Raw genomic sequence first — 14412 nt, 5'->3', positions numbered from 1 at the left:
CAAGCATACCATACAATTCTTGACCACATTCTCTGCACACTTGGGAATTCCAGCATTCTGCCATACTGGAGCCAACAACTTACAGATTCCTTTCATACTGATATGTGCCATCCCATGTGCCATAGTAACCACTGGAAGCACATATGCATCAGGTAACAACCATCGCCTATGTTCTGACAGATCAATCCAACAACCATTCTCATCCAACTTACCCATACTTTCTCTCCACTTGCTCAACTCTTTCTCTGTGGCTTCAGCTTGAAGGGACTTTACACTCTCTGTTGTGTTTTCACACATTCCAACATCACCAACCCATCTTGCAGGGCCTGCAACATACATTCGAGTCTTCACCTCTTTTGCTGTTTCTTTCGCGACTTCATCAGCAAACGCGTTACCACGACCAACATCATCAGTGATTTTCTTGTGCGCACTGCATTTCATAATCGCAACTTGTAACGGTAGGGTCAGTGACTCAAGGAGATCATTCACCAACTTGCCATTCTGAATCTTATCTCCATGTGAAGTCAGGAACCCACGTTCTTTCCACAATCGCCCAAAACTATGAGCCACGCCAAAGGCGTACTGGCTATCCGTATATATGTTCACTTTCATTCCTTCAGACAACACGCATGCTCTCGTAAGGGCAATCAATTCTGCTGCTTGAGCCGAATTTTGTGGCACACGTGCAGTTTCCACAATCGTGTGCAAAGTCGTGATAGCATATGCAGCAGTCGTATAACCATTCGGAAGCTTGAAACACGAACCATCCACCCATAAGGTACCATCACCCTCAGTCAGGGGAGTATCTTTAAGATCTACTCTTCCTTTCGTCTCTTCTTCTGTTCTGAACAGACAATCATGTTGCTCAATCTCATCTAGGTCTGCTGGAACTGGTAATAATGTAGCTGGATTCAACGTGTTGCATCTCTTTATGTGTATATGGTTTGCTAACAGTGTCAGCTCATATCCAGATAATCGCGCACTAGTTAAGTGTTGTGTCTTGGTCCTGTTTAACAATGTGTCCACAGCATGTGGAACCATAACAATCAATGTATTATCCATTACTAGGCCAGCAGACTGTCGAATAGACATAGCTGCGGCGGCTGTGGCTCTCAGACAACTTGGCAATGCCCTCGCTACCGGGTCCAAGGTTGACGAAAAATATGCGCATGGACGCGGTCTGTCGCCAAAAGGCTGATAATGCGCAACCATCTTTTTCATGAACATACAATGTAAAAGGCTTGCTGTAGTCAGGGGTACCCAACACAGGAGCTGAACATAATTCATTACGCAATTCCCAAAAACTTTTCTGACACTCTTCAGACCATGGAATGGGATTCGGTGTGTCTTTGCATGTTAATGCTAACAAAGGTTTTGCCAACGAGGAAAAATTAGGAATCCAATGCCTACAGTATGAAGTAATGCCCAAGAAAGCACGCACTTCTCTCTGTGTTCTTGGCACACTCAACTGTGCAATGGCTTGAATTCTTTCTGGGGTCAGTTTCCTTCCCTCCTTCGATAAGAGATGACCTAAGTAGGTCACTTCTTGTCGACAATATTGCAGCTTTGAGAGAGACACTTTGTGATGAAAGGCAGACAAATGACGCAACAATGACAAGGTAGCGTTTTTGCAAATCTTTTCAGTATCCGCGGCGATTAGTAAATCGTCAACATCCTGAATAAGGATAGCGCCACTTGGTAAAACCAGGGCATCAAGCTGCGCTTTTAAAGCCTGACTGTATATTGATGGACTCTCACAGTAGCCCTGGGGAGCGCGTTTAAAGCAGAAGCTTCGGCCTCCTAAACTAAAGCCAAAAATGTCTCTGCTCTCCTCTGCAATTGGGATGCTAAAGAAAGCATTCTTTAAATCGATCACTGAGAACCATGCAGCAGAGGCTGGAATCATGGTTAACAAGGCAGTTATATCAGGGACAACTGGAAACTGTGGCACAACAATCTTATTAACCTCTCTAAGATCAATCACAAATCTGTAAACCGGTGGCTGTGAAGGGTCCGTTCGTTTTAAGACAGGTAAAACAGGACTATTGCAAACGTTGCCTCTTGTCTCTTCAATTACATCCTTTTTAATCAAATCACTGACAATTGCTAACAATGCTTTCTGACCTTCATTGGAGATCTTGTACTGGGGAATACGTGGCAATCTGACATTGGCTTTTAAAGTGACCACATATGGCGGTATTTCCAAAAGACCCACATCATTGGGACCAGTAGCCCAAAGGACATCCGGAAGGGATGACAATTCAGGTGGCATTGCATTTTTAGACAGATACATCGGGGAAATCACTTTCTTACCTAATGTAAGTTGTACTCCTGAGGGAGAACAATATAGCGTTGCACGCAATCTTTTTAGCAAATCTAATCCTAGCAAATTTTCACCACAACCTGTTGTTAGAATGAGGGGTGCTTTTAGCTCACAAGGTCCAACAGAAAGCGACATAGTACTAGAAATCGGGTTCCTAACTGGGGCGCCAGAAAAACCTACTGAGACATTCATTTCGCCAGACAAAGGCGCGCCAGGGAGTTTTGAATGCATGATTGAACTCTTTGCAGCACCAATATCCAGCAGAAAGGGCTCCGTTACATTTGCTGTAGTTACTTTAACATAGGGTCCACTCTGATCCACTGGCACTGAAACAACTCCCTCTCTCTGTCTACGGCTGTCCTAGTAATCATTATCTTCTACATTGTCATCTTCTGCATAATAATCATTACTGTAGTACTGAGCTGTATTACCAGTCGCGTTGGCTTGCTGATCAAAGCTATTTATGGTATTTTGAGGCGGAAGAGGACGCGCGTTCTGAGGAACATTTCCACGCCCTCTGCCTCTAGGAGCTTGCTGACCACCTCTACCTCTTGCGCCATACGCATTACTGTTACGCTGCATTAATTTAGGGCAACTATATTTAAAATGACCTTCCTCTTTGCAATATGAACATTGGTTGGGACCTACAGGGATTCGTGGTTGATAATACCCATTCATTTGCTGATTATTCTGAAATTGTTGGGGTTGCTGATAGATACCTTGGGTTTGCCTATAATTATTCTGTCCTCCACGTGGTGGATAAGCCTGCTGCAAGAGGACCTTTGTTTTCAGTTCTTTCGTTTTCTTATCTGCTCTATCCTTCTCATCTTTATCTCTATTTTCATAATACTGTGCAGTAGCCAGTATTTGCGCTGAAGAGGAAACAGCCCTCGGGACGTAGATTCTGCACAAATGTATCAACAAATAACCGTTGGCCACCTTCAGTGCTCATGTCTTGACCACTGTGGTCGATAAACGTTTCTTCAAACCTGGTGAAGAAATCGGAAACTGTCTCATCTTTCTTTTGCTTACATGCGGATAGTTTATCCCAATTTACGCGCATCGCGGGCATTAAAGTTTTCATATATGTAATAATTCTGCCAGGGAGTTCTGCCACCAGAGGCTCAGGTTTTGCACCACCAACTTGTCTAGTGTCTGCGGCAATAATATTAGCCCATGTAGCACCTAGATCTGCATCGTGATCTACATTACGAATTGACCCCCACAAAGGCTGTGGAACAACATTTCCAAACAACATATCAATGTCAGCTAGATTCATGATACATGATCCTGCAGTTTGTGATAACTCCTTATAATATCCTGCAGGGTTTTTACGGGGGTCAGGCAATGTCTGTTTAAGCGCTATTACTTCAGATCGTTTCCAAGGGACATGCACCCAAACACGCTGAAAATGAGCTGGCATAGCAGCAATACCATTAGCGGCATTAGCCGCAACAGCTTCCTTCCATACCGGAGGGACTTCTCTCATAGGGTATTGTCGCGCTTTTCCCTTTCTCCCCACAGGGAAATCTTGTTCAAACAACGACTGTTGACAATCATCATTCCTCAAGGATAATAAGATCGCAACTGCTCTGTTCACATCGGGGCCCACAATCGTACCTTTTCCAAAATCGAATCTCACTCGACACAACTCCTGCAGGTTTGGATCTCTACCATGATCATCCAATTCCTCACAGACGATTTCACACATTTTCTTGAGCACATACCTCTGTTTCGGGGCATCCCATTGGTGAAAAACGTCAACAACTGACTCCACGGCGCATCCAAGATGGTCGCGTGAGCACAGGGCTCCCCGGACCCTCTCTGCTCCTCGGAATTTATCCTGAGAATATCCTGACGTGGCTTATGGAATCTGGGAGATAAAGACCAGCTGAGCGTATATCTCTTTTCAAAACTCAAATCGGACCTGGGAATCCTGAGTTGTCGTCGTCGGAACTTTTGGGACCCACCCGACGGAGGTGACCGGGGTGAAGGTGACCCGAGGGACCGGGCTGCAATTGAACAACAGCGGCTTCAGCGCGGTGCCAGCTGCCGATCCACCACTTTCGGTTTCGGTTTTGCACTTCAGGAGACCGGCAGGGAGGTGCGCTCGGGGTGGAGAGGTGCTTCCTGGGCCTCTGCATGAGGTTTTCTTTCATCTGCCACTAGAGCGCCTATCGCCTCGGACCCCCTATACCGACATTTTGTGGTCTTCTTGCTGGTGCCTTACGCCTCTTGATTAGAGGTCCCCTCGGGTGACCGTGTTCACATGGGGGGCAAAGGGGGTCCCGAGGGCCGCAAGACCAAGGCTTCCCTCCGCGGGGGGGCAGTCCAGAGCAATAACATGGACCGCTACACCCAGGGCAGGGGGCCCTCTGGCGCTGCTGGCCTCCCCTCGGATACTGCGGAAGGAGGCGCGACCGCCACTACGGAACTATCCTTGCAGGACATTATGGGCGCCATTGATGGCATCAGGGAAACCATCGCGACGCAATATGAGGCCCTGGCCCGTAAGATTGACACTGTCGCGATCGATGTCACCCTGATCCGGGCCGACCTCTCCAAAACTAACGAGAAGGTCCAGGCTCTCGACGCACGGACCTCCACCCTCGGTGCGGAGGTGTCGGATCTGCGGGCCGCGCTTGGAGACATCGGGGTGGTTAACGACCATATGGCCCGGCGGCTTGAGGACTTCGAGGGACGGGCCCGACGCAACAACATCCGCGTCATAGGTGTACCGGAGTCCTCTGACGGCCGCCCGGTTGACCTCGTGGTCGAGGAACTTATCCTGAAACAGTTGTCCTCGGCTGGCCTAAGTAAGTTCTTTGCCGTGGAGCGGGCCCATCGAGTTCCGGGCGGTCGGCCACGGCCGGGGGCCCCCCCGAGGCCTATCGTGGCCAAACTGTTCTACTACAGGGACCGCGACGCTATTCTGCAGGCCTCACGGACCCACGGCCCGGTTCGTCATGAGAACTCGACCATCAATTTTTACCCGGACTTCACGCAACTGGTCCAGAAACAACGGATGGGATTCCAAGGGGTGAAGCGTCGTCTCCGTGAGCTGGGCCTAAAGTATTCGATGCTCTACCCTGCAAAACTCCGAGTGGAACATGGGGATCGGACAGCCTTTTTTGACTCTCCTGTGGCTGCAAGTGACTGGCTGGACTCTCTGCCGGACGGAGGTGGCCGTCCCGGACCCTCTGCGGGCACCGCAGGTGATGGGTCCCCTTTAGAATGACTTTTGGTCCTTGATTTTGCCTTTTTGCACTGTACAGTCGGGTCTTATTTCATTTGCATATTGTGTTTTACCAGGACCAGTGAGGGGGGCGGGCGGGGACGGGTCCCTTACCTCCTCTGGGTTCTTTTCGTAGAATGGGGTTAGTGGGGCGACAGGCACACTGCAAGTTGGGGGGGTTTTTTGGCCCGCAGGGGTGCAGGGTGGGGGGAGTTGGTCCTGGGGTGGGGTTGGGGGGGAGGAGGGTTTGTTTTGCTGTGTGTTTTTTGTTTACAGGGCGAGGTACTGATTTTTGTCCACATTTGGGAACTGTGCTGCAGGCTGGGGGACCCTTGATCTATTGGGGGGGATGGGGGGGGACGGGTTGAGGCTTCTGTCATGGAACGTCAATGGGTTGGGGGACCGTATCAAGCGGGGTGTAGTACTGCAATATTTGCGTCGTTTGACTCCTGATGTGGTGTTTCTCCAGGAGACGCATCTGGTTGGCAATGTTTGTCATGCAATGAACAGGGGGGGATACCGCCTCGTGGCCCATTCTGGTTTCACAACTGGTTCCAGGGGGGTGGGCATTCTGCTGCGAACCTCACTTCCGGTGGAGATCACTAAGATAGTCTCGGATGACAGAGGGCGCTATGTGTGTTTGATTGGGAGGTGGGAGGGGCAGCCCCTTGCCCTGGTTTCAGTTTACGTCCCCCCGGGCCTCCAGAACTCCACCTTCACTGACTTGGGTCGAATGCTGCTTGACCTTCCGGACAGCCTCCTGCTCATGGGCGGGGACTTTAATTCTGTGGTTTCGGGTGAACTGGATCGTCACCCACCAAGGACCCTCCCCGCTGCCCAGGCATGGCTGGGTGGGATGCTGGAGACCTTCGGCCTGGTGGATAGTTGGAGATTAATGCATCCGACCCAATGTCAATTCACCTTTCACTCGGGGGCGCATGGGAGTCTTTCTAGGTTAGACTACTTCCTTATGCCCGCGGCGCAGACTGGTCGGATTCGAGAGGTCAGGCACCTGGCGCGGGGTATCTCCGACCATTCTCCGCTGTGGCTTGTTTTTGACACCGGGCCGCGGTCTGCAGGGCGGATCGCTCCCATTAACCCATGGTACCTGCGAGACCCTACGACTCGTGACAGCCTGGTTAAGGCTATGGACCAATACTTCCTGGATAACGAGGGGTCGGTGTCTTCTGCAATGTCCCTGTGGGAAGCCTTTAAAACCGTGATCCGCGGACACGCCCTTTCCCAGATAGTGGTGGCTAAGAGGGTCAAGAGTGAGGCAGTGGTGAGGCTGGAGACTGACATCTTGGGGCTGGAGTCGGCCTTGGAGGCGAATGTTACTCCGGACGGGCTCCATGCCCTCAGCCTGAAACAGTTTGAATATAGGTCCCTGGTCACTGACGCGGCCAAAACTATGTATAGGGAGCAGCAGGGTCGACTGTACGATGCCGGGGACAAGGCGGGAAAGTTGATCGCGTGGCTGGACAGGAAGGAGAGAGTGAATCGTGTGGTCCCGGAGTTGCGTGCTGCGGATGGTGTGTGTGTGACGGAGCCTGACGAGATTGTGGAATGTTTTGCCGACCACCTCCGGGCTGTGTACTCCCCAGTGACTGACAGGGATGAGGACGACTCTCGCCTTCTACTGAGGGATATAGCCTTGCCCTGCCTGTCCGTTGAGGACCGTGAGCGGCTGGACGCCCCCTTGTCGGTGGATGAAATAGCGACTGCGATCCGCTCCCTTCGCTCGGGCAAGGCTATGGGTCCCAACGGTCTGCCCATTGAGCTATATAAATTGCGCCCTGACAAGCTTGCGCCCTTCCTCAGTCGCATGTTCCGTGAGTCTCTGGCGGCGGGTTCCCTCCCGGCCGATCAGCGTTTGGCCACGATAGTCGTTATCCCCAAGGAGGACAAGCCGCGAGATCGCTGTACTTCTTACCGGCCTATTTCACTGCTAAATGCGGAGCCTAAGATCCTGGCGAAAGTCCTTGCCAATCGTCTGTTGAGCGTCGTGTGCGATCTGATTCATCCGGACCAATGCGGATTCATCCCGCATCGTAACACCGCTCTTAACTTGCGGCGTCTTCATGGCGCCCTTGCCAGGGCGGAGCTCCTCTCCGAACCGGCCGTGCTGGTTTCTTTGGATGCCACGATGGCTTTTGACACCATCGAGTGGCCATTCCTCTGGGCTGTCTTGGCTAAATTTGGCTTTGGGGAAGGATTTATTGGCTGGGTGAAGCTTCTGTACACGGGACCCATGGCTCAGGTGGTGGTGAACGGGCGGGTCTCTCGGCCCTTTGCCCTCGGCAGGGGCACGAGGCAGGGATGCCCGTTGTCCCCTTTGCTCTTCGCTCTCGCCCTGGAGCCACTCGCGGCTTGGCTCCGCTGGGAGCCCTCGCTTCGAGGGATCCGGTGGGCCCCGGGCTTTGAAGATCGGGTTTCGCTGTATGCGGACGATATTCTCCTATATCTCACCTCACCGCGGCAGTCGCTCAACGTCCTCTTTGACGTTCTGACTTCCTTTGGGAATAATTCGGGTCTCACGATCAATTGGTCTAAATCCTGCGTCTATCCGATCTCCGGTGGTCCTCCACTCCTACCGCCTCGGCTTCCGATCCAGGTATCACTGAGCGGCTTTAAGTACCTGGGGATATACGTTTCGCTGGACCCGGTGGCTCGCTATGAGCTGAATCTCCTGCGTCCGCTTCGGCGATTGCGAGAGGATACGGCCCGGTGGTGCAGGCTGCCCCTGTCCCCGCTGGGTCGGGCCGCGCTGTTCAAAATGATGTCCCTTCCCAGGTTCCTCTACGCACTCCAGAATTCCTTCGACGTCATCCCAGTGGCCTACTTTCGGGAGGTAGAGAGCCTGCAGAGGAGACTGGTGTGGGACGGGCGGGCGCGTATTGCTCTTGCTAAGCTTACTCTCCCCTGGTATGACGGGGGCATCGCGCTTCCCGACATTCGCAGGTATTATTGGGCCGCGCAGCTTTCGGCCATCAACCATGCCACGTATGCGCCTGGCCTGAACCCGGCGTATGAGATGGACAAGTTCCTGCTTCCCGGCGGGGACTATAACAGGGCGCTGTACTCCCGCTCGGCTGGCAGGACCCTTACGGGTCCTACTAAGATTGCTGTGCGGACCTGGAGGGCCGCCACTGCGGCCACGGGCTGGGGTGAGCGACTGACATGTGCTACTCCTTTGTTTGCCTCCGATCGCCTGGGGAGCCTCTGGACTACGAAGGGGTTTGACCAATGGGACACGATTGGTATCAGCAAAGTGGGAGACCTGTGGCATAAGGGCGCGGTTAAGACTTTCGCGGCTCTTCAGGCCGAATATGAGCTTACGGACAGGGAGTTCTTCCGCTATGCCCAGGTTCGACACGCCCTGCTCTCGGTCTTTGGAGAGGGGACCACGATCCCGGTTTCCTCGCCCCTCGAGGACCGCATACTTGACGGACATGTCCCGGACAGCACTATTTCTTTAATTTATAAGAAACTGATTAATCATCGGGCTGACCTCTTGGTGCGCCTTCGGGAGGCTTGGACGGGGGATGGGGTGGAATTGGACGACGAGGACTGGCAGTCTGCACTGTCGTCCCCCAAAGAGGTCGCCATTCCAGCCCGTCTCCGGTTGGTACAGCTTAAGATTCTTCACCGGGTGTATGTGACGGGTCCTCGCTTGGTCTCGATGGGATATTCCGACGATGGGCTCTGTAGGCGGGGTTGTGGGCTCAGTGCCACCTTTCTCCATATCCTGTGGGAGTGCCGCGAGGTGGCGGACTACTGGCGCCGGGTACATACGGTTATGGGACAGGTCACTGGGGTTGTGCTGCTGCCGGAGGTGCGTCGCTGTGTCCTGAATGTGTGGGAGCCCAATGATTATAGCGCGGCTCAGACTCGGTGGGCGGCCCTGGGGAACATGATTGCCAAGAGAGATGTAGCGCAGCTTTGGGGTGCCCAGCGGCCGCCCACCGTGTCAGTATGGAAGGAGAATATGGACTGGTGTATGTTCAGGGAGAAGACTGTGTATGTTGCCCGTGGTAAGCCGGGGGCATGGGGCAGAATCTGGGGGCAATGGAATGCATATCGCGGGGGTATCTGTACGCCCCCCCTGGTGGACACCGATATCGCCATGTCCCCCTGACCCTTGACGGTTCCGGGCACCTTTTGGAATGACTACATATGGACGTTCAGTTCCCTTGGCCCCCCCCCCCGTCCCCAGCCTCCCGGTACTCCTTCCTTTCGTGTGCTGCTTAATGGTCTGACCTGGAGTTCCCCGGAGGAAGCCTGACCTGCGCCGTTTGTCTTTATGCCTCGCCTTTTGTTTTTCTTTTAGTTTTCTGTGTTTGTTGGATCTAAGTCTCCTGTGCCTCTAGAACTATCCGGACTCACTACGGGGCCGACCCCCGGGAACCGACTGCAGCTTTGATAAATGTATATTTCATTCTGTACTTAGCGGCCGGCCCTGGTGGTTGTAGGCCCGTGCTTGTAATCGAATTATTGTTCAATAAAAACTTTTAAAAACCAAAAAAAAAAACAAAAAAAAAAAAACAACTGACTCCACATCATACAGTGAAGAAAAAATAATCCACCTACGCACCATATGATCTAATGTCTTTTTCTCTTCAGGATCAGGCAGCTGACTGCGCAATTGCTTACGCTGTAAGCCAGGAGTCGCACTAGATGATTCAAAGAGAGGCGACATCAAACTAGTAACTACATTAGCTAGACGTTGTCGTGCTGAAGGAGAAGTTGAGGCGAAAACAGGGGGATAGACAGAGGGAAGAAAAACGGATTCAGATACAGGTACCTGGGTAGTGCAAGAAGGAGCGCCAGGGGAAGCCGCTGATGTGCTAGGCAAAGTCGCAGGAAGCGCGGGCGTAACAGGTAACAAAACTGGCGACCCTTGAGAGGGCTGCACTGCAGGGATAGGAGCCAGCTGAAGAGGAGCTGGCGGCTGCGGGAAGGCTTGCGGCATATTTACTGGAGGCTGCACATTTACAAGCTGTGGAGCTGCTGTGGCATTTTGCGCATATGGGGGTGGCGAACTTAGCAAATGGGACATTAGGGAATCTTTCTCATTCTCTTTTGTCTCATCTTGCACAAGGGGTGACAAAACAGGGTAACATTTATCGATCCCTAGTTTGCGCTGTCTATGTAATTGCTCATTCATTTGTTCCTCCTCATTATCTTTAAATTGCACAGCTGCTTGCATAACTGACATACCTCTTTCTCTCTTATTCCTTTTCGCTAGCTTAATTTCCTTCTGTTTGGCTTCCTTTCGCCATAGGCGGAAAGAATCAAACATCGCCGGCCGGGCTTTCTTTTTAAACAATTTCACTTCCAAATTATCTAAGATATCTGTATCGAAACTACCATTTTGGGGCCATTTTAAAACACCGTCCTTTCTGGTGTATCGGATCCATACTTCATTATATGCAATGGGGCCCACGCCATGTTTTACATAAAGCTCATAAGTTGGAGTTCCAATTGGAGGAACCGGACATGAATCCTCTAACTGGAAATCCCTTCTACAACTCAAACAAAATAATCTTCCAAATACACTAGCACCAGGCATCTTCGCTCACTAGTCTAGTTCCAAACTTCAAAGGATTATCGATTACGATAGTCTCGTGAATACACGAGTCCTCTGGCTTTGGCGTTTGCAAACTCCAAATCAAAATGATCCCAAAGGATACCAAAAATCCCGAAGGATATCAAACAAACTGGGAGACGCTCCACTTATACTTAACTGAATATCGATGGCGTCACCAGAAGACTCTCTCGATTGTTTCGCTCTACCAAAATCGTCAAGGGTCCAAAACAGGGCGATTAATCAGGGCAGCAGTCCTTCGTAGCCGTCGGGACGCGGAGAACCTCGCAGAAAAGACTTTCGGACCACGTCGACATGCAGGGGTCGATGAAGTGGCGGCCTTCCTCCAGAATTTCCACAAGAAGCTCCTCACGAACCTCTGGCTTGGACCGGTACCGCTGAAATCGCGCCGAGTTGGGCGCCAACTGAAGTACTGGGAATTTTAAGCCCAGCGGTGCAGGGGAACACACCCTATGACTTCGGGTTCTTCCTGTTTCAGACCTACAGAAACACAGAGTCTTCTGGGTGAAGTCAAAGATCAGTTTATTGGCTGCAGACCAATTACAGGTATCCAAGAAGTACAACAGCGTGTATGTTCTTAGGAGACTGCTTAAAATCACAGAAACGGGCTTCTCCTTAAATACAAAATATCCTGCTTCAGGCATACATTCCTTGTTTTATGGCATGGTCATTCATATGTATACATTTCAAACGAAAAGGCAGAGTCATGATGACCATCCCACATTCCAGTTAAACCAGCCCACAATTATTTACCCAGCAAGGCTCAGATCCCACATCAGATATCAACAGGCCCCAATACACACGAGCCATCTCCTGTTTGGAAAACAAGCCATAAAGCAGGAATAGTCAGGTGCGAAAGAGATTAGCTGGAGGCTCGTGTAGGATGAAAAGGCTTTATGATGTGTCAAGCCCTCGTGGGACCGGACTGACCTGGGGCAGCGGAGCCAAGCTGCCCAGGTCACAGAGAAGTCAAAGGAAGGCACATGTGCTCTAAAAGGCCCGTATTTGCTTCCTGATGTGTAGCCTATGTGAGGGCAACCATAAGATGGCCACCGCTCTAAGATGGAACCCACGTAGTGATGTATAATAACGTATACACAGTGCATTCATAGCTAAAACGTTACACAAAGCACTTGTACATACCGCATTGATCATTCGCTGTTCGCTAATACCGGGATAGACAGGGGTAGGGCCCTGCCTCCTACGCGGTCCCAAATTTTAAAGTACGACAGAGTGAGACTGGACCCCACAGTAGGGTCAATTGGCATAGGTGGCATTGAAGGATGGATCTGCCAACTGTAATCTGACTGGCGGCCTCTTCAGATTTGTGGGGCCCAAAGGCGCGCCAGAGGAAGCCGAATATTTGCAACATGGCTTCTTTGAAAACCTCTGCTGCAACATCATCAACGGACACAGGAAAAGTTGGGGAAATTAGTTCCTCATTAGGAAATGTTCTTGCAACTTCTCTGGTCTGTTTTGTTGGTTTTTGTTTTGGTCTTCGACTTTAACTCAGGATTTCAAATGAGAGGAAAAATCTTTTAAGAGAATGTCCTTGAGAGTAGAAGCGGGTCTCTGCCCCCAACTAAGATTGGGAGTGGGACTTGTGCACCTTCCGTCTGTGTTCCTTTACATAGTTTGGAATTGTGGTCTTGGATCACCTTGGGGTTCATCCGAGTGCAGTCTTCGCAAGAGTTGGAGTTGTACCTAAATACCAAAGACATACTGGCATTATCTGTGACAGTCCCTAAAAGGCTTAAACCCTGTGGTTTTAGGTGGGGACCTGTTCACTTACACACTAGAAGAGAACTTGTAAGCAGAATGTTTGTTAAAGATGAGGGAAAAATAAATATTTGGGAGCTCTAGACCCATGTTCGAAGGCCAGGAAACTGACACTAGCCCACAGTGGTGGCACATATGTGTGGCTCAGATGTCAATTCTGGAGCACGACGAAGCAGACGCCAAATTGAACAATGCCACCTGCTGATGCATAGAAACAATACTCTGAAAAATATCCAGATCCAGTTGAGCACCTGAAGATATTCGCAAGGGGCAGAATCTGCAGTTAGAAGTATCCAACAGGATTAAGTGTGTTGCTTTCCATGTGTATTATTACAACACCTTTTTGTGTTATTAAGTAGAATAAAGTGTACAAGTAAGGTCCGACAAAATCATAGAACTGTGTTTTTACTTTACCAGTTTTCATTGTGAATTACATCCATTGTGTCAAATAATTTGGGTAATTGTGTTGTGGAATGAAATAATGACAAGGGCTATATGTAAAAAGTGCACATTTGTGCAAAAAGTACCATAAAATTCATGGTAGTATCTACACATTGATGCAGGACTGATACATGATTCAATCTGCTATGTTGCGCACTTTCGTAGTGTAGCCAAACCAAGGTAGTTAATTCACTGTTCCCTCTTTCACTACTGACAAGACAGCGTTCTACAGTAATACTTGTGGAAGCTTTCTTGCTAACAAAACCAAAGATTCCTGGTTAGAACCCATTTAGAGAGCAAAATAATTGTTGGCTACAGATGCATTACCAAAATCCAATGAAAACACTGACTTTATTTTTTCCAGCAACTTTTTCCATTTGAAATGACCAAACAATAAATGGTGTGTATGCTTGTGTATATATTTGTTTTTCTCTTGTACATTTTCTGTAAATGTTGTGCTAATACTCTGTTTTTGAACAATACATGTGTACTAATTAACAGCATTTCTTTTTGTACTAAAATTGTGATTCATAACATAATTAATATCATTGTTTATTGCTTCCTCTATTTGATACTGGTGTACCCTTATAAGTCCCAAGTATATGCTACTAAGGTACCCAGGGCATAGGTACACCAGGTGTCCCCCATGGGCTGAAGCATGTATTATGCCACCCATGGGAGACCACTCAAACTGTAACTACAGGCCTGCCATTGTAGCCTGTGTAAGCTGATGCTAGCACCACTTATGAAAGATATAGGTTCCCTATATCCAAGGTCACTGTACTTAAAACCTATGAGTCACCCCTAAAGCAGGCCTTTCAATCCTGAAAGCAGGGTGCTCGGTTCTAATTGTGAGGGTGCCCCTGCATTAGCAGGACATCCCTACAACCTTTGGAGTCCATTCTCCCAGGTTGTAAGTGCATCAGCCTTTATGAGACAGAGTGGCCATGCCTAAGACTATCTCTAAACAGGCTGTAACGAACCCTGTCATGTTTGGTATCAAACATGTTGGAATCATACATTTCA

This window comes from Triturus cristatus, chromosome 4_1, assembly GCF_964204655.1.
Source record: "Triturus cristatus chromosome 4_1, aTriCri1.1, whole genome shotgun sequence".
Taxonomy (NCBI): Eukaryota; Metazoa; Chordata; class Amphibia; order Caudata; family Salamandridae; genus Triturus; species Triturus cristatus.
The sequence above is the reverse complement of the archived record's forward strand: the minus strand, read 5'-3'. Positions refer to the sequence as shown.